Raw genomic sequence first — 22,771 nt, 5'->3', positions numbered from 1 at the left:
TTTAGTTGGTTCTCTAGGGTTCTCTAAGTATACCATCATATCATCTGCAGAGTGATAATTTGGTTTCCTCATTACCTACTCTAATTCCTTTAATCTCTTTTTCTTCTCGTATTGCCAAAGCATTTCTAATACAATATTGAAAACTAATGATAATAGAGGGCAACCTTGTTTCACTCCTCATCTTATTGGGAATGATTCCAATTTATTCCCATTACATAAGATGTTTGATAATGGTTTTAAATAGATGCTACTGACTATTTTAAGGGAAAGTCCATTTATTCCTATATGCTCTAGTGTTTTTAACAGAAATGGGTGTTGGACTTTATCAAATATTTTTCTACATATATTGAGATAATAATATGTTTTTTTTGTTAATGTGGCTATTGATATAGTCAATTATGCTAATAGTTTTCCTAATATTGAACCAGCCCTGCATTCCTGATATAAATCCTACTTGTTTATGATGTATTATCCTAGGGATAACTTTTTGTAATCTCTTTGCTAATATTTTATTTAAAATTTTTTCATCAATATTCATTAGGGAGATTGGTTTATAATTTTCTTTCTCTGTTTTCATCCTATCTGGTTTAGGTATCAGTACCATGTCTGTGTCCTAAAAGGAATTTGGTAAGAGTCCTTAATTCCCTATTTTTTCAAATAGTTTATATAGTTTTGGAGTTCATTGTTCTTTAAATGTGTGGTAGAATTCACATGCAAATCCATCTGGTCCTGGGGATTATTTCTTAGGAAACTGATCAATAGCTTGTTCTATTTCTTTTTCTAAAATGGGAATATTTAAATAATTTATTTCCTCTTCTGTTAATCTGAGTAATTTATATTTTTGTAGGTATTCCTCCACTTCACTGAGGTTATCAAATTTATTGGCATCAAATTGGGCAAAGTAACTCCTCATTGTTGCTCCAATTTCTTCTTCATTTTTGGAATGTTCTCCCTTTTCATTTTTGAGACTAACAATTTGATTTTCCTCTTTCCTTTTTCTAATCAAATTAACTAAAGGTTTATCTATTTTGTTGGTATTTTCATAAAATCAATTTTTAGTTTTATTTATTAATTCAATAGTTTTTTTTTACTTTCAATTTCATTAATCTCTCCTTTTATTTTTAGAATTTCAAGTTTGGTATTTGGGGTTTTTTAATTTGTTGTTTTTCTAGCTTTTTAAGTTGTAAGCCCAATTCATTGATTTTCTCTTTCTCTATTTTATGCAAGTAATCATGTAGAGGTATAAAATTTCCCTTTATTATCTCTTTGGCTGTATCCTACAAATTTTGGTATGTTGTCTCATTATTGTCATCCTTTTGGATTAACTTATTAATTGTGTCTATGATTTGCTGATTCACCCATTCATTCTTTAGGATGAGATTACTTAGTTTCCAATTACTTTGTGGTCTATTTTCTCCTGGCCTTATATTGTTTGTGATTTTTATTGCATCATGATCTGAAAAAATGCATTTACTATATGAGCCTTTCTGCATTAGATTTTCAGGTTTTTAATGCCCTAACATATGATCATTTTTTGTATAAGTTCCATAACCTGCTGAGAAAAAAGTAAACTCCTTTCTGTCTCCATTTAATTTTCTCCAAAGATCTATCATACCTAACTTTTCTGACATTTTGTTTACCTCTTTAACTTCTGTCTTATTTATTTTGTGGTTTGATTAGGTTGAGATCCCCTACCAGTATAGTTTTGCTGTTTATTTCTTCTTGCATCTTTCTTAATTTCTCCTCTAGGAATTTCCATGCTATGCTACTTGGTGCATATATGTTTACTATTAGTATTGCTTCATTATCTATGATATCTCTTAATAAGGTATAGTTTCATTCCTTATCTCTTTTAATTAGATATATCTTTGCTTTTACTTGATGTGAGATCAGGATTGCTACCCCTGCTTTTTTCCCCCTAATTTGAAGCATGTTATATTCTCCTCCAGCCCTTTACCTTCACTCTGTATGTATCACTATCACTTTAAATGTGTTTTTTGTAAACAGCAAATTATAGAATTCTGGCTTTTAATCCAGTCTGCTATCTGCTTCCATTTTATGGGGAGATCATCCCATTCACTTTCACAGTTAAAATAACTAATTCTGTATTTCCTGTCATCTTATTTACCCTAGGTTATGCTTTTCTTTGTCCTATCTCCCTTCTCCCCAGTATTTTGCTTTTGATGACCACCTCCCTCAAACAGTTCTCCCCCTTTAGAGTCCCTCTCCCTTTTATACCTTCTATTAGTTTTTCACTTTCTTTTCCCCCTTTCTCTTCTACTTCCCTATAAGGTGCAATAAGTTTTTTTTATAATACAAAATATGTCTGATATTCTCTTTTAGAGCTAAATCTTATGAGAGTAAGACTCACACAATGTCTACCCCCTTCTCTTCTTCCCCTCAATTGTAATAGGTTTTCTTTGCTTCTTTGTGAGATGCAATTTTGCTTATTTTATCTCCTTTTTCCTCTTCTTCCTATACAATCCCCTTTCCACCTCTAGTTTCTTTTTCATATTATCATAATAAAATAAAAGTATGTCCACATTCTTTAAGTATACCCATATCAGAAATGTAGTTCTCAAGAGTTCTTTCATTTTTACCTTTTTATGCTTTTCTTGAGTTCTGTGTTTGGAGATCAAATTTTTTATTCATTTCTGGTTTTTTTCATTAGATATAGGTGAAATTCACCTATATGATTGAATGTCCATCTTCTTCCCTGAAAGAAAATGTTCATTTTAGCTGGATAGCTTATTCTTGGCTGTAATCCCAGTTCCTTTGCTTTTTGGAATATCAGATTCCCTTCGATCTTTTAAGGTGGAAGCTGCTAGATCTTGGATAATCCTAATTGTGGCTCCTTGTTATTTAAAATGCTTCTTTCTGGCTGCCTGCAATATTTTTCCTAGGTACGATAATTCTGAAATTTAGCTATGATATTCCTTGGAGATTTAATTTTGAGGTCTCTTTCAGGAGGTGGATTCTTTAGATGGCTATTTTACCTTTTGATTCTAAACTATCAGGGCAGTTTTTTTTTATGATTTTCTGTAAGATAATGTCTAGGTTCTTTCTTTTTTTTATTATGGCTTTCAGGAAGCCCAATAATCCTTAGATTGTGTTTCCTAGATCTTTTTTCCAGGTCAGTTGATTTTCCTTAGGAGATGTTTCATATTTTCTTCTTTTTTTTTGTTTTTGTTTGATTGATTATTGAAGTCTTATTGAGTCATTTACTTCCATTTGTTTAATTTTAATTTTTAGTGTATTATTTTCTTCAGTTACCTTTTTAATCTCCTTTTGCAATTGGCCAATTACATTTTTTTGTTCATTGCATTCTTTTTCCATTTTTTCCATTCCTTCTTGCAGTGATCTCATTTCATATCCCCATTTTTCTTCTAACTCTCTTTTAAGATCCTTTATGCAATCTTCAAAGAAAGTCTTGTGAAATGAGGACCAGCTCATGTCTCTCTTTTGAGCTTCTTCTGGAGTTCCTTTGCCTTTAAGAACCTTAGGATTTGAGGTCTGTTCTTCTCTCTCTCCACAAAAGCTATGTATAGGGAAAGTTCTTTTTTGGGTTTTCTTCATTTTCTTAATGGTTTGAGGTCTGTTCAATGCAAAGGAGTGACAACTGTTTTAATCTGCCCTGGGGCAGTTCTACTGTTTGATTTCTAGTGCTTGGTAATGGCAGCTAAGTCCAGCATTCTTCCAAGTTTCAGTGGTTTACAATTTGTGTTTTACCAAAGGCAAATCTGACAAACCACTTGCTTGCAACTAGGACAGAGTGACCTATGAGGCTCACAGAACTTTCCCAGATGTGTGGAAGCTACAATACTCTGACTCTGCTCCTATCTCCCTATGCTGTGGTCTGGATTTGGAAGACTGTCTCCCTGCCCGATTGAAACAGGCCTATTCTGAAATTCTTCCAAGGTAACTTCTAAAAATGTGTTGTACTCCATATATTTTGGATTCTTTGACTTCAAAACCAGTTTAGAGCCTTAATCTGCTATTGGTTTGAGAGAAGGTTAGAGGAGGTTACAGAGAGTTGTATCTGCTCTCTACCATCTTGACTCCATCCTCTTCATATGTCTTTTATTCTTAATTTATATATTTGTAATAATAATAATAACTTAGTCACTCAAAGTCAAACTTAAAATTATTTGTTACTGTATACTATATTTTCTTTCTTCTGCTCACTTTGTTCTTCATCATTTCATGCAAGTCTTTCCTTGTCTTTTTAAGATCAATGAGCTCATTGTATTCCATCACACACACCACAACTTAGTCAGACCATTTTCCAATTGAGGGGAATCCCTGAAATTTACAGTTCTTTGTCATCTCAAAGAGAGCTACTATAAACATTCCATTCACATTCAGAGTTATAATAACGATATGTGATTTTTCCTCCATCTTATTTTTCTCACAGTTTTCTTTCTTAACCCCCCTTTTCTTTATCCCTGATACCTTATCTTCTCCACTCATTCTTTCACCCCTCATTTTACTCATTCTTCCAAGATTTAATAATCTAAGAGTATTCTCTGAGTGACATTCTCAGAATGACTACTCTGAATCGTGATTGTAAAGGGGAAGGAGAAACTATAGTGAATTTTTACATCTTTGTAGTTCCTTGAACCTGTAGGCAAATGACCAGGGTAAGAACTATAAAACAGAGATGGGCACAGGGACACCCAGAATTGAGCATGAATTCAGTCCCCAACCAAGGCCAAAATCATGAGGTCTCCTATAAGGTCAGGAGTTTGGACTTAGTACTCTCAGAGTCCCAATCTTAGATTAAGTCCTCCAAGTTCCCTGGACCAGAAGTGGTGGGTCTCCCATTGATGCCATGAATATGGATATAACCTGAAGTGCAGGGCTGCTAAATGCAGATTGTTAAAACTTGGAAATCTATAGAAGAGTCAAGATCTGAAATTCAGCCCCCTGAGTTCTAAGGGAAGATAGCATTACCAAAATGGTCCAGAAAAATCATGAAAGAATGATTAAACAAGTAAAAAACCAAGAGGACATAATCTTCACTATGTCCATGGCTCAAATCAAGGAAAAAAATAACTGTAAAAATACCTAAAAGCAAAACCTGAAAAAAGAAAAAAAGCCAAAAAAATCCTACTCACAAGATCAATAAGAATTCTTTAAAACATGATGCAAATAAAAATAAGTTTTCAAATGATAGCATAAATGAAATGAAAGTGAGAGAAAAAAATCAGAAATGAAATGAAAGCCATAGAAGAAATACTTGGAAAAACAGCAAATGGCTTAGAACAAGAGGTTCAAAAATTTTACCCAAATAACAAACTCCCCAAAATTAGAATGGACCAAAGAGAAGTCATGACTTTATAACCACCAAAATAAGAGAATAGAAAGGAGTAATGCAAGCAAGTTGTCCTCTCAGGCCCTGCCATATCTATTCCATAAAAATTTAGAAAACGTAAGAAACCTGACTGAGTCTTGATTGGAAAGTTTAAGGAAAAATCAGAACAATTAATTTTTCCCAAGTAAGAGTAGCATAAAAAATTAGATAGGGAAGTCTGAGGAAACCTGGCACAGGATCCAGCCAAAAGTTTTCCTGAGCCTTTCAGAATAAGAATTGAATAATGACCTTCCTTTGGCAATATATCAGGACAAGAATGAGTCCCAGATCTTCCGCAGAAGAGCCTGACCTTTTACAAGGAACAGAAACAATAATCAATTGCTATTTCTATTATTCACTAAGTGATCTGTTATAGATCCATTATGGACTAAGGAGGAGAACCAGCACACTAGCAATCATGGTTTCTAGACTGTGTATTGAGAGTTGAGTAAGTAAAAAAAAAAAAAAAAAAAAAAAAAAGTAATCATTAGCAATAGAACCCAAGAGAGTACATAACAAAATGAAACATGACGCAGGCATTCTCTCAAAAAATGTGCAGAGCTTGACCTTAACATAAAATCCAAAGTCAGGAAATAAGGCTGGAAGAATAAAAATAACAACAAAACTTATAATAATCTCATTATAAAAAGCTATCATAGTGATAAGAAGGACAAAGTGAAAATAAAAGAATTTACCAGTTACCTGCTAAAAGAAACACCAAAATGAAAACTCCCAAGAATGACATAGGCAAACTCCAAAGTTTGTAGGTCATATTTAAAAAAAAAAAATCTGGGGCGGCCTGAAAGAAATAATTCAAGTCCTGCATAGCCACAATCAGGATCAAACAGGATTTTTCAGCTACCACTATAAATTATCAAAGAGCACAGGGTGCAATATTCTCAAAAGGTAACAGATAACACCTATACCCAAAAAAAACTCAATAAAACAAGGGGATGGTTGTTTGGAATGAAATAGAGAACTTCCAAGCATTTCAGATGGAAAGACTAGAAATGTCTAGAAACTTAGAAATGCAAACACAGGACTGAAAGGAAACAAAGGTAGGTACAAATAGGCAATTGGAGGAAAATCTTTAAAAGGATGAAAGGTTTTCAATCTAATGTAAGTTGAAAGTAGATGCATCCATTGAGAATCATAAAGTTGTAAAGAATTTATAGAGGGATTCAAATAAGATGGAGGATATAGGAATTATTTAGTGTATTTTGATAATCTTTAGAAAAGAAAGGAAAAGAATGAAGAAATAGATGGAAGTAAAAGAGGAAAAAGTTGCACTAGAGAACAATGGAGGAAACAGTACATCACATAACAGGGAGTAATATATAGAAGTTTATATAAATGAAGGGGATTGGGAAGTGGGTGACACTTGAATCTTATTTTGAACAAATGCAGAATAAGATGAATAGAACTAAAAGAATGACTTGTGATATAACAACATTATAAAAGTAAATAATTTTGAAATATTTAAAATCTACAATCCATGCAATTAATCTATCATGTTTGCAGAGGATTGATGATTTTAAAATATTGTACAAATTCTGACCGATTTGAACTAGACATGAAAAGTAAGACATGCATTTTTAGATATACCCAGTATGGGGATTTGTTTTATGTAAGACACATTATTAATTTGAAGGTTTGTTTTCCCTTCCCACCCCACAAGGTTATCCTTGTATTGAATGTAGATATGAAAGGTATAGATGAGATGCTTTTCAGTTTAAAAAATTAAAGTTATTAAAGGAGGCAATTTCATATAGTAGAACAAGCATCCCAACCAGGAGTTGAGCAATCTAAGTTTTAGATCTTCTGTTAACTGTGTGTGTGGCTATGGGGACATTACTTTTCAAAGTATAAGATAGCAATGGAAGATCTGGAGGCAAAAGACATGAGTTCAAATCCCACACCATGGGACTTCAGGAAATCAGTAAACCTCTCTAGGTATCACTTTTCCATTAATAAAATAAGAGAAGGGGATTGATTTTTGATAAACTCACAGTTTCTTTCTAACTTAAATCCAAAGTCCTGTAATATCTCTTGGGATCAGTTGTCTCATCTTTAAAAAGGAGGGAGAAAACCTAAATCATTTCTAAGGTCTTTTAAAGGTCTAAAATGCTAAGTTAGTTAATTCAAAGCAAAAGTAAAATGTGCCCCAATCAATTTTATTGAATGATGGGAGCATGTATTAGAAAAAAAAGGAGAATTTTAAGTATATTGTATCTTTGTGTGTGTATGTGAGAGAGAGAGAGAGAGAGAGAGAGAGAGAGAGAGAGAGAGAGAGATGGGGGGGGCAGAAAGATAGAGACATAGATGCAGACAAATATAAAGAAGCAAAGTTAAAAAAAAAAAAAAAAAAGCCAGAGGACTAGAAAAAGACCCTCTGGAAGAGAAACAAATAGGAAAGAGAGAGCCTGGTTCTACAGAGGGTATTGTATGAGCAGAATAGAACTATTTTTTTTTTCTGAGGCAATTGGGGTTAAGTGACTTGCCCCGGGTCACACAATTAGGAAGTGTTAAGTGTCTGAGGCCAGATTTAAACTTAAGTCCTGATGTCAGGGCTGGTGTTCTATCCATTGTGCCACCTAGCTGCCACAGGATAGAGCTATTTTTACAGATGAGTGACCAGGTGATCCCAGCTATATCTCTGTCACTCTCTGCTCTACTTTCCTTATGGATTTACTTCAACACTTGTCATAAAGTACTTCAGAGAGTAAAGCACTATATGAATATGGCATACTGTCATGGAGAGTTTATTTCATTTGAAAATTTGTAGAATTTCGAATTATTAAGAAAGATTTTGAAAGAATGAGTCATAATTAATGTTCATAGCCCATAAATAAAATGTTTATTAAACTCTGATTTTTCTCAAAAATGTTTATTCTTCAAAATGATTCTTGAGTGATAGCCATGACTATTATATATCAATATGGCTATTAATATAATGTGCAATTTGACTTATTACACAATTGTTTAGGCATAGGCTTACTAGGATTCTATGCTTTTCCCTTAAGTGTACCAAAAGAGGATCCACTGTAAAACATATAGTACTCTCCTATGGAGTATATATATTACTCTCCTATGGAGTAGACCAACTTGGGCAAAAGATTAAACAAAATGATTCAGTCTTGTTATTGGCAAATGTTTTGTTTTTCCAAAAAAAATATTTATTTATTTAAAACAAAATACAAAATAAGAAAAGACAAAACAAAAAAAGAAAGACAGAAAAAAGGAAAAAAATGTCATATGCATAGTAGAATATCAGGTGAGATTCAAAATATGCAAGAAATTTCCATTTCAAGAAAGTATATATATATATATATATATATATATATATATATACACACATATATATATGACATTATATTCATGACTGTCCATATTTTCTTTCCTTCCTTGTGAGTTATTATTTTGTTCTTTGCTATGTAGTTTTTAGTTTATTCTTTTTCCTTCCTTTCATTCTCCCCACCTCCCCCAGTTGAGCATATATATGTGTGTGTATGTGTATATATAGTCACACCCATACAAATAAATATATATACAATAGCATATATATATGTATATGCATTTACATAGACATAGATATACATCCAAAACAATATTAATATGCATGGCATACAATATAGATTTCTCACTTGACTGAATTTTTAAGTTTGACTTTGTCTAAGGATTACTAGTCCTACTTTTTTCCCCAATAAATTATACTCCTGATCCTCATTATTGTGTTTGTATATATCTCTTATCCTGATAACTCTTCTATTTTAGTTTTATTCTTAACTTGCTTTGCTATTACTTGATCTCCCTACATCCATGGATCCTTTCTTTATCTTCTTCCATCACTCTTTCCCTCCTTCTTTATCCCATCCCATTAATCTAAACACTTCTGAACCCCATTTTAACCTAAGACATCTTTTTCTTCCTTCTTTATTCCTTTGCCATTAATATATACACCTTCTCCTACTGCCATAAATGTACACATTCATCTATAGTATATCCCACCTTATTCTATTCCTTCCTCCCTTATTTCTTTATTGAGTCTGGAGGGTCTTCATGGCATGTGTGTATGTATTGCTCTATATTTAACCTATTCCTGATGTGAGTTGATTTTCAGAACTACCACTCCTTCTCCCTCATCTAACACCTCTGTGTTGATTATTCCTCTACACTTCATTCATTTAGCTCTTTATATCTTTTCCTAGACAGTTTTTTTTGAAAGTCAGATCATACTCAACTCTGCCACAATTATTTTTTGAACTAGCCAATTAATGATATAAATCTTAAACATATGGTTTACATTTCCACATATGAAACATAAAAGAGTTTGTCCTTGTTGAGTTTCTTGACATTAGTCTTCAATATTGGTTCTCATGTATCAGATTTTCCACTGCATTCAGGTTTGGTTGAGACAAATTATTGAAAAATCTGCAAAGTTCTTTTGAATGTCCTTTTTTTTCATTCAATATTATGGTTGACATTTCATTCAATATATGGTGGAGTCAATATTTTGCTGAATAGGGCATTTTTGTAGACATATATTACAGCATTTGCAGTCTTTTATTGTAGCTTTAAATCCTTTAAAATTCTAATTGTAGTTTCAACATATTTGAATTAGGTTTTGTTGTTGTTTGGTACTTGTAAAATTTTCTCTTTGATCTGTATTTTTTTTTTAATTTGGCAATGATATTCCTATATGTTTCCTTGTAGAATATCTTTGAAGTAGTAATTGATGGATTTTTTCCTAATTCATCTTTCTTCTTATGTTCTATCACTTCAGGACAATTTTCTTTGATTATTTCTTCTGTTAATACATAGTTGGGTTTTTTTTTCGGTTCAAATAGGTTTTTTTTTTACATTTTTAATTCTTGATTTGTTCTCTATATCTATGGTTTTCCTTATAAGATGTTTAATATTCTTGTCTAGTTTTTTGTGCTTTATATTTTGCTTTGCTATTTCTTGATCTCTTATCGCTTCCCTGACTTTCCCTTACCTAATTCTAATTTTCAAAATAATTATTTTCTTCTTTAAGACTTTGGATATCCTTTTCCAGTTGGCTGATTTTCTTTTCATAATCTTGTTTTTCTTGGATGATTCTTTTTAAAGTTTTTCCTCAGTCTCTCTCATTTGAGTTCTCATTTAAGTTCTTCTATAAATTCTTTCGGGGAAGGTAGCCATTTAATATTACATTTTGGGAAAGGAGAGGCTTTTTTATTTCAGTGTCCTCCTTTGAAGATGAACTCTGGTTTCCCTTATTCCCATAGTAAGTTTCTATGATTGGGTTCTCTTTTCTTTTGCTCATTTTTTAAAATGAGAATTTGTACTCCCAAAAACTATTTTAATGACCTAGAAAAAATAACAAAATTCATCTGGAAGAACAAAAGATTGAGACTTTCAAGGGAACTAATAAAAAAGAATCAAATGAAGGTGGCCTAGCTGTACCAGATCTAAAACTATATTATAAAGCAGCAGTTACTAAAACCATTTGGTATTGGCTAAGAAATCAACTAGTTGATCAGTGGAATAGGTTAGATTCAAAGGACAAAATAGTCAATAACTTTAATAATTTAGTATTTGACAAACCCAAAGACCCCAGCTTTTGAGACAAGAAATTCACTGTTTGACAAACACTGCTGGGAAAATTGGAAATTAGTATGGCAGAAACTAGGCATTGGCCAACACTTAACACCATACACCAAGATAAGGTCAAAATTTGTTTATGATCTAGGCATAAAGAATGCGATTATAAATAAATTAAAAGAACATAAGATAGTTTGCCTCTCATACCTGTGGAGGAGGAAGGAATTTGTGACCAAAGAAGTCCTAGAGATCATTACTGATCACAAAATAGAAAATTTTGATTATATCAAACTGAAAATTTTTTGTACAAACAAAATTAATGCAGACAAGATTAGAAGGAAAACAATAAACCGGGAAAACATTTTTTGCAGTCAATGGTTCTGACAAAAGCCTCATTTCCAAAATATATAGATAATTGACTCTAATTTATAAGAAATCAAGCCATTCTCCAATTGATAAATGGTCAAATAATATGAACAGACAATTTTCAGATTAAGAAATTGAAACTATTTCTAGTCATATGAAAAGATGCTCTAAATCATTATTGATCAGAGAAATGCAAATTAAGACAACCCTGAGATACCAGTAAACACCTCTCAGGTTGGCTAGGATGACAGGAAAAGATAATGACAAATGTTGGAGGGGATGTGGGGAAACTGGGACACTGATACATTGTTGGTGGAATTGTGAATACATCCAGCCATTCTGGAGAGCAATTTGGAACTATGCTCAAAAAGTTATCAAACTGTGCATACCTTTTAATTTAGGAGTGTTACTACTGGGGCTTATATCCCAAATAAATCTTAATGAAGGCAAAGAGACCTGTATATGCAAAAATGTTTGTGGCAGCCCTCTTTGTAGTAGCTAGAAACTGGAAACAAAGTGGATGAATTGGAAAATGGCTGAATAAATTGTGGTATACAAATGCTATAGAATATTATTGTCCTGTAAGAAATGACCAAAAGGACAATTTCAGAAAGGCCTGGAAAGACGTATATGAACTAATGCTGAGTGAAAAGAGCAGGACCAGGAAATCATTATATACTTCAACAACAATACCATATAATGATCAATTCTGATGGATGTGACTCTCTTCAACAATGAGATGAACCAAATCAATTCCATTTGTTCAGTAATGAATAGAACCAGCTATACCCAGCAAAAGAACTCTGGGAAATAAGTGTGAACGATTACATCACATTTCCAATCCCTCTGTTTTTGTCCACTTGCATTTTTGATTTTCTAAACAGGTTAATTGTTCATTATTTCAAAGTCCAATTCTTCTCATACAACAAAATAACTGTATGGACATGTATACATATATTGTATTTAATATATACTTTAACATATTTAACATCTATTGGTCTACCTGCCATCTGGGGGAGCAGATGGGGGAAGGAGGTGAAAAATTGGAACAAAAGGTTTTGCAGTTGTCAATGCTGAAAAATTACCCATGCATATATCTTGTAAATAAAAAGCTATAATAAAATAATAATAATAATAATAATAAATGAGAATTGATTAGTGTAAGCACCTTTAATTCTGGGGTGGGGTGGTGGTAACTCTGACTTCATTTCAGCTGTCCCCTTCAGAAATCCCCCTGGAACTTCAAACAAATAACTATACTTCTCTGTAGATGCCTGTACCTAGTGGCATCCCTAACCCATTGTTTCTGCTCTCATCAGGTGTGCTAATTCCTTCTGGCCCAGGAGAGATTCCCCCAGTCTTTCTGGGTTCAGACCTCTTATTCTTCAGGCTGTCTGAGAGGTTTAAGTTCCTGTTGCTCCAGCTAAGGCTCTCTCTGAATTCAGTTAATCTCAGGGCTCCCTGCTGGGTGTTTCTGATGAGCTAGCCTGGAGGTGCTTATACTTTACACTGGTAAAATACTAGTATTGGGGTCTTTCTTTGGATCTTCTCAGATTGTCTCAGGAGAACCCATGTTCTGCCCCAAATTTGATTTGTTTTTCACCAGTCTATGTTCTCTCTTATAGGAAATTTTGTTTTGTTTGTGCTGGAAATCTGGAGAGTTTAGAATTTTCTGATCTACTCTGGCATCTTCCAAGAATCCTCCAAACATGTTATTTTTAACTGGCTGTCTTAGCTTACTCATGTTCTACTCTTCAGAAAAAAGTAAACACCTTCAATTCAAATATGTATTTTTCCTTTAATTTTGCCAAACCACTAATTCTGCCATATTTATTCCCATCTAACATATCACCCTCAATACAAGTCCTCAATCATCTTTCAAGGATATACTTTGGGGTCCAAATAACCTGATTGGGGCTTAATGCAAACTTAGTCTACTATATTTAGCTGACCCTAGAACTTTTATCAGGGATTGAATGTTTTAATTACATATCCCATCTAGCCATCCAAGTAGATGATTTAATCATTTGCTTTACATCCCTACTTCCCAACTCTTCCTCTAAGCAAGGTCATTAAGGAAATATTATCATTGGTCATTAAAAAATGTGTTATCAGTTTCCATTAACTCCCCAGTAAATCAGTTCACTAACCCTGTAACTCTTTTTCTGCTCTCTTCCCTGGCCATTATTCCTCTCTCTACATCCTTTCCCCCTTTTAGAATATAATATGTAATTAATAATATGATACAATCAGGACAGTGGTTTTGACTTTATTTTTTACTTTTTGTTTTTTATCCCTACTACTCATCACAGTTCCTGAAATATATTTAATTCTTCAAAAGGTTTCTTTCATTCATTCATTTATATGTGAATCTACAAAACCATAATTTTAAATTCTTTTGATGGATGAATTTTTTCTTTAGTACACTTTTGGATTGGGTATTGAGTATCCAGTTGGTTAACCTGGTAAAGTTCACATTCTTTTTTAGTTGAACAATGTATTTAAACTTGGAGTAAGGTAAAATGAAGTGTAGGAAAGATTTCTACAAGTCTTGGGATCAATTTACAAAATTATTTGGAGAAGGAAGCTGTTAGAGTTGGTAGAGGAGTAATTAAGCATTTGAGGATTTGAGAGCAGCAACCAAAATATACTCCCAAGCTAGCAGTAAGATAGATTTAATGGGAGCAGAGGAAGTCTAGAGAGTGGACCTCAGAACACAAAATTTTATGGAGGCAAAGATTCAAGCCCCCAAAAGCAGAGACCCCAGTTTTTTGAACGCACAATTGAGGAGGCTGCTAAAGGGAGAGGGATCTATCAATATACTTAAAGCATTTTTTTTGGAACTTTTACTATTAATATAATTAAGTATGTTAATAGTTGTCCTTTTGTTAAACCATCCTTGTACTTCTAGTATAAATTCTGCTTCAGTATAATGAATAATCTTTATAACATATTGCAACCTCCCATTCTGAGGCTACTGATTCCCAGGGCCATACATACCAATCTTCCCCAGATAGACATAAAGACGAAACTGATGTTAAAGTGCCAAATAGCCTTTCTTTATTGTTGTTCTTAGCAAGCATTAGCAGGAAGCAAGAGCAAGTGTATGTATGTCTCTGATTCTCTCTCTCCCTCTGCTTCTCTGAATCTTTCCACATCTCTGCCTCTCTCTACTTCTCTCCATATCCTTCTCTTATCTATGGCAAAACTAGCCATTTATATTTACTTTCCTCTGGGATTACCTTGTGCCTGGCCCACTCAGCATTGTGTAGGTGATCAGCAGAAGGGAGACACATAAAGTCAGTGCTGCATCCTAAGAAAAAGATCTAACACCTGTAAGACACAACCTCCTGCCTCAGAGGTCAAGCCCCCATTTTACCTCCTGGGTCCACCTTACCAGCTGACATGGCATACATGGCAATTCTCAGAAGGAAAGTCTCTAACAACATATATCTAAAGTTTTTAGCTAGGACTTTATTTAAGATTTTTGGATCTATATTCATTAATGAAATAGATCTATAATTTTCCTTTTTTCAGTCATTATTCTTCCTGTCTTGGATATCAGTATCATATTTGTTTCATAAAAGGAATTTACTAGGATCCTTTCTTTATTATTTCAAATAATTTATTTAATATTTCAATGAGTCAATCTTTAAATGTTTGATTCATTTTACTTGTAAATCTACCTAGCTCTGGTACTTTTTCTCTTAGGAAGCCCATTTATGACCTCTTCAATTTCTTTTTCTAAAATATGTCTATTTAGATATTTTATTTCCTCTTTTGTTAATCTAGACAATTTATATTTTTGTAAATTCTTCCATGCTACTTAAGTTGTTAAATTTACTGGTATATAATTGGGCAAAATAACTCATAATTATTTTAATTTTATCTTTATTAATAATAGACTCACCCTTTTTATTTTGATACTATTCCTTTGGTTATCTCATTCTTGTCATTCTCATTAATGTAATTAATGTTTGTTAATATGATTTGTTCTTTAATCACTTATTCTTTAAAATCAGGTTGTTTATCTACAATTGATAGATGGCAAAATGATATAAACTGACAATTTTCAGATAAAAAAGTATTGATTAGAGAAATGCAAATTAAAATAACTGCTAAGTAATTTTTAAAAATAGACTTGCATGAAATAATGAAAAGCAAAATGACAAAATCAAGAAAACATTGTATACAGTAACAGTAATATTGTTTTAATAATGACTTTGAGTGAATGTTATTTTGACTATTTTAAATACCCATATTAATTATAAAGAACATATGAAGAAGGGCATCTAGGTAGTACAGTGGATAGAGTACCAGCCCTGAAGTCAGGAGGACCTGAATTTAAATCTGGCCTCAAGACACTTAACACTTCCTAGCTGTGTGACTCTATGCAAGTCACTTAACCCCAATTGCTTCAGAAAACAAAAGAACCTATGAAGAAAGACAATATCCTCACCAGAGAAAGAACTGATAAAAATAAATATGTATCGAATAATTTTACATATATACTTATTTGCATCTAATGGTACATCTCTAGGTTGGGAAAAAAGGGAAAAACAAAAAAGGAAATTCATGTGATAATTTGGTTGTATATCTGAAAGGAATAACAAATCGTGCATAGTAGATTTGCAGTTTCCATAGGTAATCATTTTTATTGTATTATTATCAATATATGTGTTTTATTGCAAAAATGAAAATTTAAATCAAAAACTAAAGGGATGTGAAGCAGAACTTTTCCAAGTGAGAACATTTTACCTGGGATGAAAATTGAGCTTGGGGGGGGTCTTAGGAAAGGGGAGAAGAAAGCATTCTAATTGATACCTTCCTATGTTCTCTCAGTATGTATTAAACTAATTTGTTTCTATCTTAAACAACTGAAAAAATTTTCTATCTGCTGAAGAAATACAAGTGCTTTCAATACCTGGAGACTAAAGTTCAGCACCCTAGGAAAAAAGCCTCAGCTGCTTTCTTCTAGTTATAGATCAACACTTTAGAAAGTGCCCTATTCACTAGAGGCTCTATATAACCACTGATCCCCTTTTTTTTTTTTTTTTTTTTTTTTTTAGCAAAGATGCTGAAAGGATTTCTAATTAAGTTGGAGTTCAGTCTAAATGATTTATAACATCTCCCTTTGGCTTTCATTGTCTATGAGTGGGTGGTCAGTTTTGTCTTTGTAACAAATTTGTAATGGATTCCATACATTTGCAAAGAGATAACTACTGCTGGAACTAAGGGGGATAAATGACAAGGTTTGAATCTTGCTACAGAGATACTTTTAATAGATGCCCTGTCATAGTTGTGGGAAAAGACCACTGAAAATATATTTGATTATTATGATGTTTAGTCCTTTCTATTCACAGCTAGGATGAGATATGTGTGTGCCTGTGTATAAGTATTTTTATATGCACCCAGATGTTACGTTTAAATGAGTGTGAATACCTATATATATAAAAAGAAAGACAAAGCTCTTTCTAACCTTTATAAAGAGCTCTAACTTTTACAAAGCACTTTACATATATATTATCATAAAACTAACCTGTGAGATAAATTTTATTATGATGATCATTTTGCAGTTGAGATACTGAAAAAGTTCATCAACATTAAATAATTTTAGTAGGGTCACACAGTAAGAATCTGAGGTCCAATTCTAAACCAGGTATTTTTGGCTCTAAATCCTGAATTCTGAGTATATAAAACTACCTTTATTAAGCAAATAAATATGTTTGTCCAGGGGCAGAAGATTAGATTTTAAACCTTTGAGCTAAAAAGAAAATTGAAGGAAGGGAAGAGAGGGAGGGAAAATGAGAGAATAAAGAAATTCTTCCTTTGTATATTACAAAGAGACTTTCAAATTGCCAGACATACAGGTTCTGCTTAGAAGATCCAATGTAAAATTAATATATGTAAATGTAGTGTTTTTCTTAAATATAGTATATCAGCCTAGCTCTGTTACTAACCAGATCCACTTATTCCCTCTTGTTTCCAGGATTTGATTTGATTTCAAAAACAAACAGTGCCATTTCCATTATACTGCACTGGCTTATGAGACTTCCCAATTAATTATGTAGTTATTTTTCTTTCCCAGGTAAGGTTATTGTACCCTATAAAGAAATGGTTTTCAATAGTATGACATGTATTATTCATCCAATTCAGAGAATGTGTTTCTGCATTAGGACATGAGATTTTGCTTTCAGAAAGTAGATGACTTGGTTTACAATGAGGGAACTAAATTTATCTTCTCTAAATAAGTCAGAATGCCATTTCCAAAGACTGTAAAATTAACTCCAAGTGGCAGTTCCAACTTGTCTCAGGAAGACAAAAAAGCAGTAGCATTTGACATAGGTAACTAGAGGACTCTTCCTGTACCTTTGGTCTCAGGTCTCATGGGTAAGTGAATTGCTTTAGAAAGAGGATTTCTCAAAACAGAAGGATCTAAAAAAGCATGCCATTCACCTCTTTTTCTCTTATTCTTCTTGGCTCTTTTCCAGGGATAGAGCACCCCTAACATGGACTTACATTTGCCTGTGGTCTGACAAATCTGATTAAAAAGGAATAAAACTGGAAAAGGGGCAGATAGATAGAAGAGTGACTCAAAGAGATTTTCCCATCTTAATAGCCTCAACAGCAATAAATTCAATATGAGAAGAAAAGCAGAAGAGAGAATCAGAAATTCACAGAAAAGTTTTAAACAAGAAAGTCAGGCTCTCAAGTTAGACCTCAGATGCCTAAGAACACATTTACAAATAATAAACAAAATTATCTATAGATCCGAGTGCAAGGAGAATAATTGTATAACAAGGAGAATATAGTATCATTATACTAGAAATTTTTAACTAGAATATACTTTCCAATCCAAAGGAGCAGATTAAATAATGTATGGAGCATGGCGGTGAAATAGCATCATATATTATGAACACAATATTTGTACAATCTATAAAATATGGGAGTTGGACTAGATGAACTCTAATCCCCCTCCCAGTTCCGAATCTATGATCCCAAGATCCTTAGATAGCTTCATATGAGGAAATCTAAAATTAGTGTAGGGAAATCTGATACTCTCTGAATCAAAACAGTGGATCAATTTGGAACTTGTCTTAGTGACAATTTTATCTTTCAAAAGATGGAGGAACCTCCAAGGAGAATGTTAGTCATAAACAGATCCAGAAGAGCCAAAGAGAAATTAATTGCTAAGAAGGAACAATATGAATTTTTTTGGTGTGCAAATGACAAAACCCATAACAGAGGAATTTTTTGTATAAAAGTAAAGGAGAGCTGAACAACATATAAAATGTACCAGAAGATTAGGGTTTAAAACTTTTTAAAGCTTTATATTTCTTGCTATATTGGACCCTTAGGACTAGAAAGACAAACAGAAAGATAGATAGAATATTTTTAAAGCAATTACTAGGTGCCAGACAAGACACTACATACTCAGGATACTAACAAAGCAAGTAAAAGAGCACCTGACATATTCTAATGACAAAAGACAACACATAAATGAGAATCAAGGGGGATAGGTATACATGTCATGACATGAAATTTACAAGGAAATGATGTGAAAACCTGGGTACTCAGCAAGAAAAGGCAAAATATGATTTCTCAGAACTGAGAGAACCAGGTGTGGAGCCCAGGTTAAAAGTGGGGAGGATATTAAGGTAATTGTCCCAATAGAGGTAGCACGGCTAGGAAAGGTAATAATTTAATAAATTCACTATGTTTAGAGAAGGTAATCATTTAAAATCTGCACTTCAATTTCATAATCTAAAAAAAGAGAAACTGATTTGATCCTTTCCAAGATCTCTCCCAGTTCCAAATCTTGACTTCTTTGTCCTAATAGACTACAAGGAAAAGTGGATCAAGAGGCATGAAAAGTTCTCAAAAATAAAATTTTAAAATTACAAACAGAAATGATTTTGCTAAGGAAAACATGAATTGTCTAAAAGGCATGATGTGAATTACATGAAATTTATCAATCATAAAGTAAAGAACATGGAAACAGAGCCATGTAATAGAGTAGCACAGTTCTTTGTCAAAACAAAAAAAACAAATGTAACTACCTTTATTTTATTGTTGTTGTTGATGAGGATTTTTATTTTGTTATTGTTGTTGTTTATTTAGAAAACATATGCATGGGTAATTTTTCAACATTAACCCTTGCAAAACTTTGTATTCCAAATTTTTCCATCCATCCCCCACCCCCACCCCTAGATGGCAGGTAGTCCAATACATGTTAAATATGTTAAAATATATGTTAAATTACACACACACACACACACACACACACACACATTTATACACTTATCTTCCTGCACAAGAAAAATCAGGATCTTGAAAGGAAAAAAAGAAACAAAACTTGAGAAGGAAAACAAAATGCAAGCAAACATCTACTGAAAGAGTGAAAATGCTTTGTTGTGGTCCACACTTAGTTACCAAAGTCCTCTCTCTGGGTGTGGATAGCTTTCTTCAACACTGAACAATTGAACTGGTTTGAATAATTTCATTGTTAAAGAAATCCACATTCATCAGAATTGATTATCATTTAGTCTAGTTGTTGCCATGTATAATGACCTCCTGGTTCTGCTCATTTCACCTAGCATCAGTTCATGTAAGTCTCTCCAGGCCTCTCTGAAATCATTCTGTTGCTTGTTTCTTACAGAAAAAATAATATTCCATAACATTCATATACTATAATTTATTCAGCCATTTTCCAAATGATGGGTGTCTATTCAGTTTCCAGTTTCTAGCTATTACAAAAGGGACTGCCACAAACATTATTGCAAATGTGGGTCCCTTTTGCCCTTTGAGATCTCTGGGATATAAGCTTAGAGAAATACTGCTAGGTCAAAAGGTATGCACAGTTTGATAACTTTTTGAGCACAGTTTCAAACTGCTTTCCAGAATGTATGGATCCATTCGCATTTTCACCAAAAATATATCAGTGTCCCAGTGTTCTCACATCCCCTCCAACATTCATCATTATCTTTTCCTGTCTTCTTAGCCAATCTGAGAGGTGTGTAGTAGTATCTCAGAGTTGTCTTAATTTGCATTTCTCGAATCAATATTAATTTGGAACACTTTTTTCATAAGACTAGAAAGTTTCAATTTCTTCATCTAAAAATTGTCTGTTCATATCTTTTGACCATTTATAAATTGGAGAATGACTTGAATTCTATAAATTTGAGTCAATTTTCTATATATTTTAGAAATGAAGCCTTTATCAGAACCTTTGAATGTAAACATGTATTCCCAGTTCATTGCTTGCCTTCTAATCTTATCTATATTCCCTTTGTTTGTACAAAAATGTTTTAACTTAATATAATCAAAGTTATCTATTTTGTGATCAGTAATAATCTCTAGTTCTTTTTTGGTCACAAATTCCTTCCTCGTCTACAAATTTGAGAGGTAAACTATCCTATGTTCTCCTAATTTTTTTATATCATTCCTTATATCTAGATCATAAAACCATTTCGACTTTATCTTGTTATACAGTGTTAGGTGTGGGTCAATGCCAATTTTCTGCCATACTAGTTACCAGTTTTCCCAGCAGTTTTTCTCCAATAGTGAGCTCTTATCCCAAAAGCTGGAGTCTTTGGGTTTGTCAAACACTAGATTACAGAAATCACTGACTATTTGTACCTAATCTATTCCACTGATCGATTTCTGTATTTCTTAGCCAGTACTAAATCTTTTTGTTGACTGTTGTTTCATAATATAGTTTTAGATCTGGTATGGCTAGCCACCTTCATTTGCTTTTTTTTCCCATAATTTCCTTGAAATTCTTGACCTTTTGTTCTTCCAGATGAATTTTGCTGTTATTTTTTCTAGGTCAGTAAAATAGTTTCTTGGAAGTTTGAGTGGTATAGCACTAAATAAATAGATTAGTTTGGGTAGTATTGTCATCTTTATTATATTCACTCAACCTATCCAAGAGCAGTTGATATTTTTCAAATTATTTGATTTGATTTTATTTGTGTGGAAAGTGTTTTGCAGTTTTGCTTATATAATTCCTGACTTTCCCTTGGCAGATAGATTCCCAAATATTTTATACTATTGACAGTTATTTTAAATAGAATTTCTCTTCGTATCTCTTGCTGTTAGATTTTGTTACTGATGTATAATAATGCTGATGATTTATGTGGATTTATTTGGTATCCTGCAACTTTGCTAAAGTTGTGGATTGTTCCTAATAGTTTTTTAGTTGGTTCTTCAGGGTTCTCTAGGGTTCTCTAAGTATACCATCATATCATCTGCAAAGAGTGATAATTTGGTTTCCTCATTACCTACTCTAATTCCTTTAATCTCTTTTTCTTCTCATATTGCCAAAGCTAGCATTTCTAATACAATATTGAATACTAATGATAATAGTGGGCAAACTTGTTTCATTCCTGATCTTATTGGGAATGATTCCAGTTTATTCCCATTACATAAGATGTTTGATAATGATTTTAAATAGATGCTACTGATTATTTTAAGGGAAAGTCCATTTATTCCTATATGCTCTAGTGTTTTTAACAGAAATGGGTGTTGGACTTTATCAAATGTTTTTCTACATCTATTGAGATAATCATATGTTTTTTTTTTTTTTTTTGTTAATTTGGGTATTGATATAGTCAATTATGCTAATAGTTTTCCTAATATTGAACCAGCCCTGCATTCGTGGTATAAATCCTACTTGTTTATGATGTATTATCCTAGGGATAACTTTTTGTAATCTCTTTGCTAATATTTTATATAAAAATTTTGCATCAATATTCATTCGGGAGATTGGTGTATAATTTTCTTTCTCTGTTTTCATCCTACCTGGTTTAGGTATCAGTGACATGTCTGTGTCATAAAAGGAATCTGGTAAGTCTTTCATTCCCCCCCCCCTTTTTTAAAAATAGTTTATATAGTATTGGAGTTAATTGTTCTTTAACTATTTGGTTGAATTCACATACAAATCCACCTGGCAATGGGGATATTTCCTTAGGGAATTGATTAATAGCTTGTTCGATTTATTTTTCTATAATGGAACTATTTAATTTATTTCCTCTTCTTTTAATCTGTGCAATCTATATTTTAAAGATATTCCTCCATTTCACTTAGGCTACCAAATTTATTGGCATAAAGTTGGGAATAATAACTCCCCATTGTTGCTCTAATTTCTTCTTCAGTGGTGAAAGTTCTCTTTTTTTCATTTTTAAGGCTAACAATTTGATTTTCCTCTTTCCTTTTTCTAATCAAATTAACTAAAAGTTTATGTATTTTGTTATTGTTTTCCATAAAACCAACTTTTAGTTTTATTTATTAATTCAATATTTTTTTATACTTTCAACTTATAAATCTCTCCTTTTATTTTTAGAATTTCAACTTTGGTATTTGATTGTGGGGTTTTAATTTGCTCTTTTTCTAGCTTTTTTAGGTGCAAGCCCAATCCATTGATTTTCCGTTTCTCTATTTTATGTAAGTAAGGATCCAGAGGTATAA

Source organism: Sarcophilus harrisii, chromosome 2, assembly GCF_902635505.1.
Source record: "Sarcophilus harrisii chromosome 2, mSarHar1.11, whole genome shotgun sequence".
Lineage (NCBI taxonomy): Eukaryota > Metazoa > Chordata > Mammalia > Dasyuromorphia > Dasyuridae > Sarcophilus > Sarcophilus harrisii.
Note: the sequence above shows the minus strand (reverse complement) of the source record.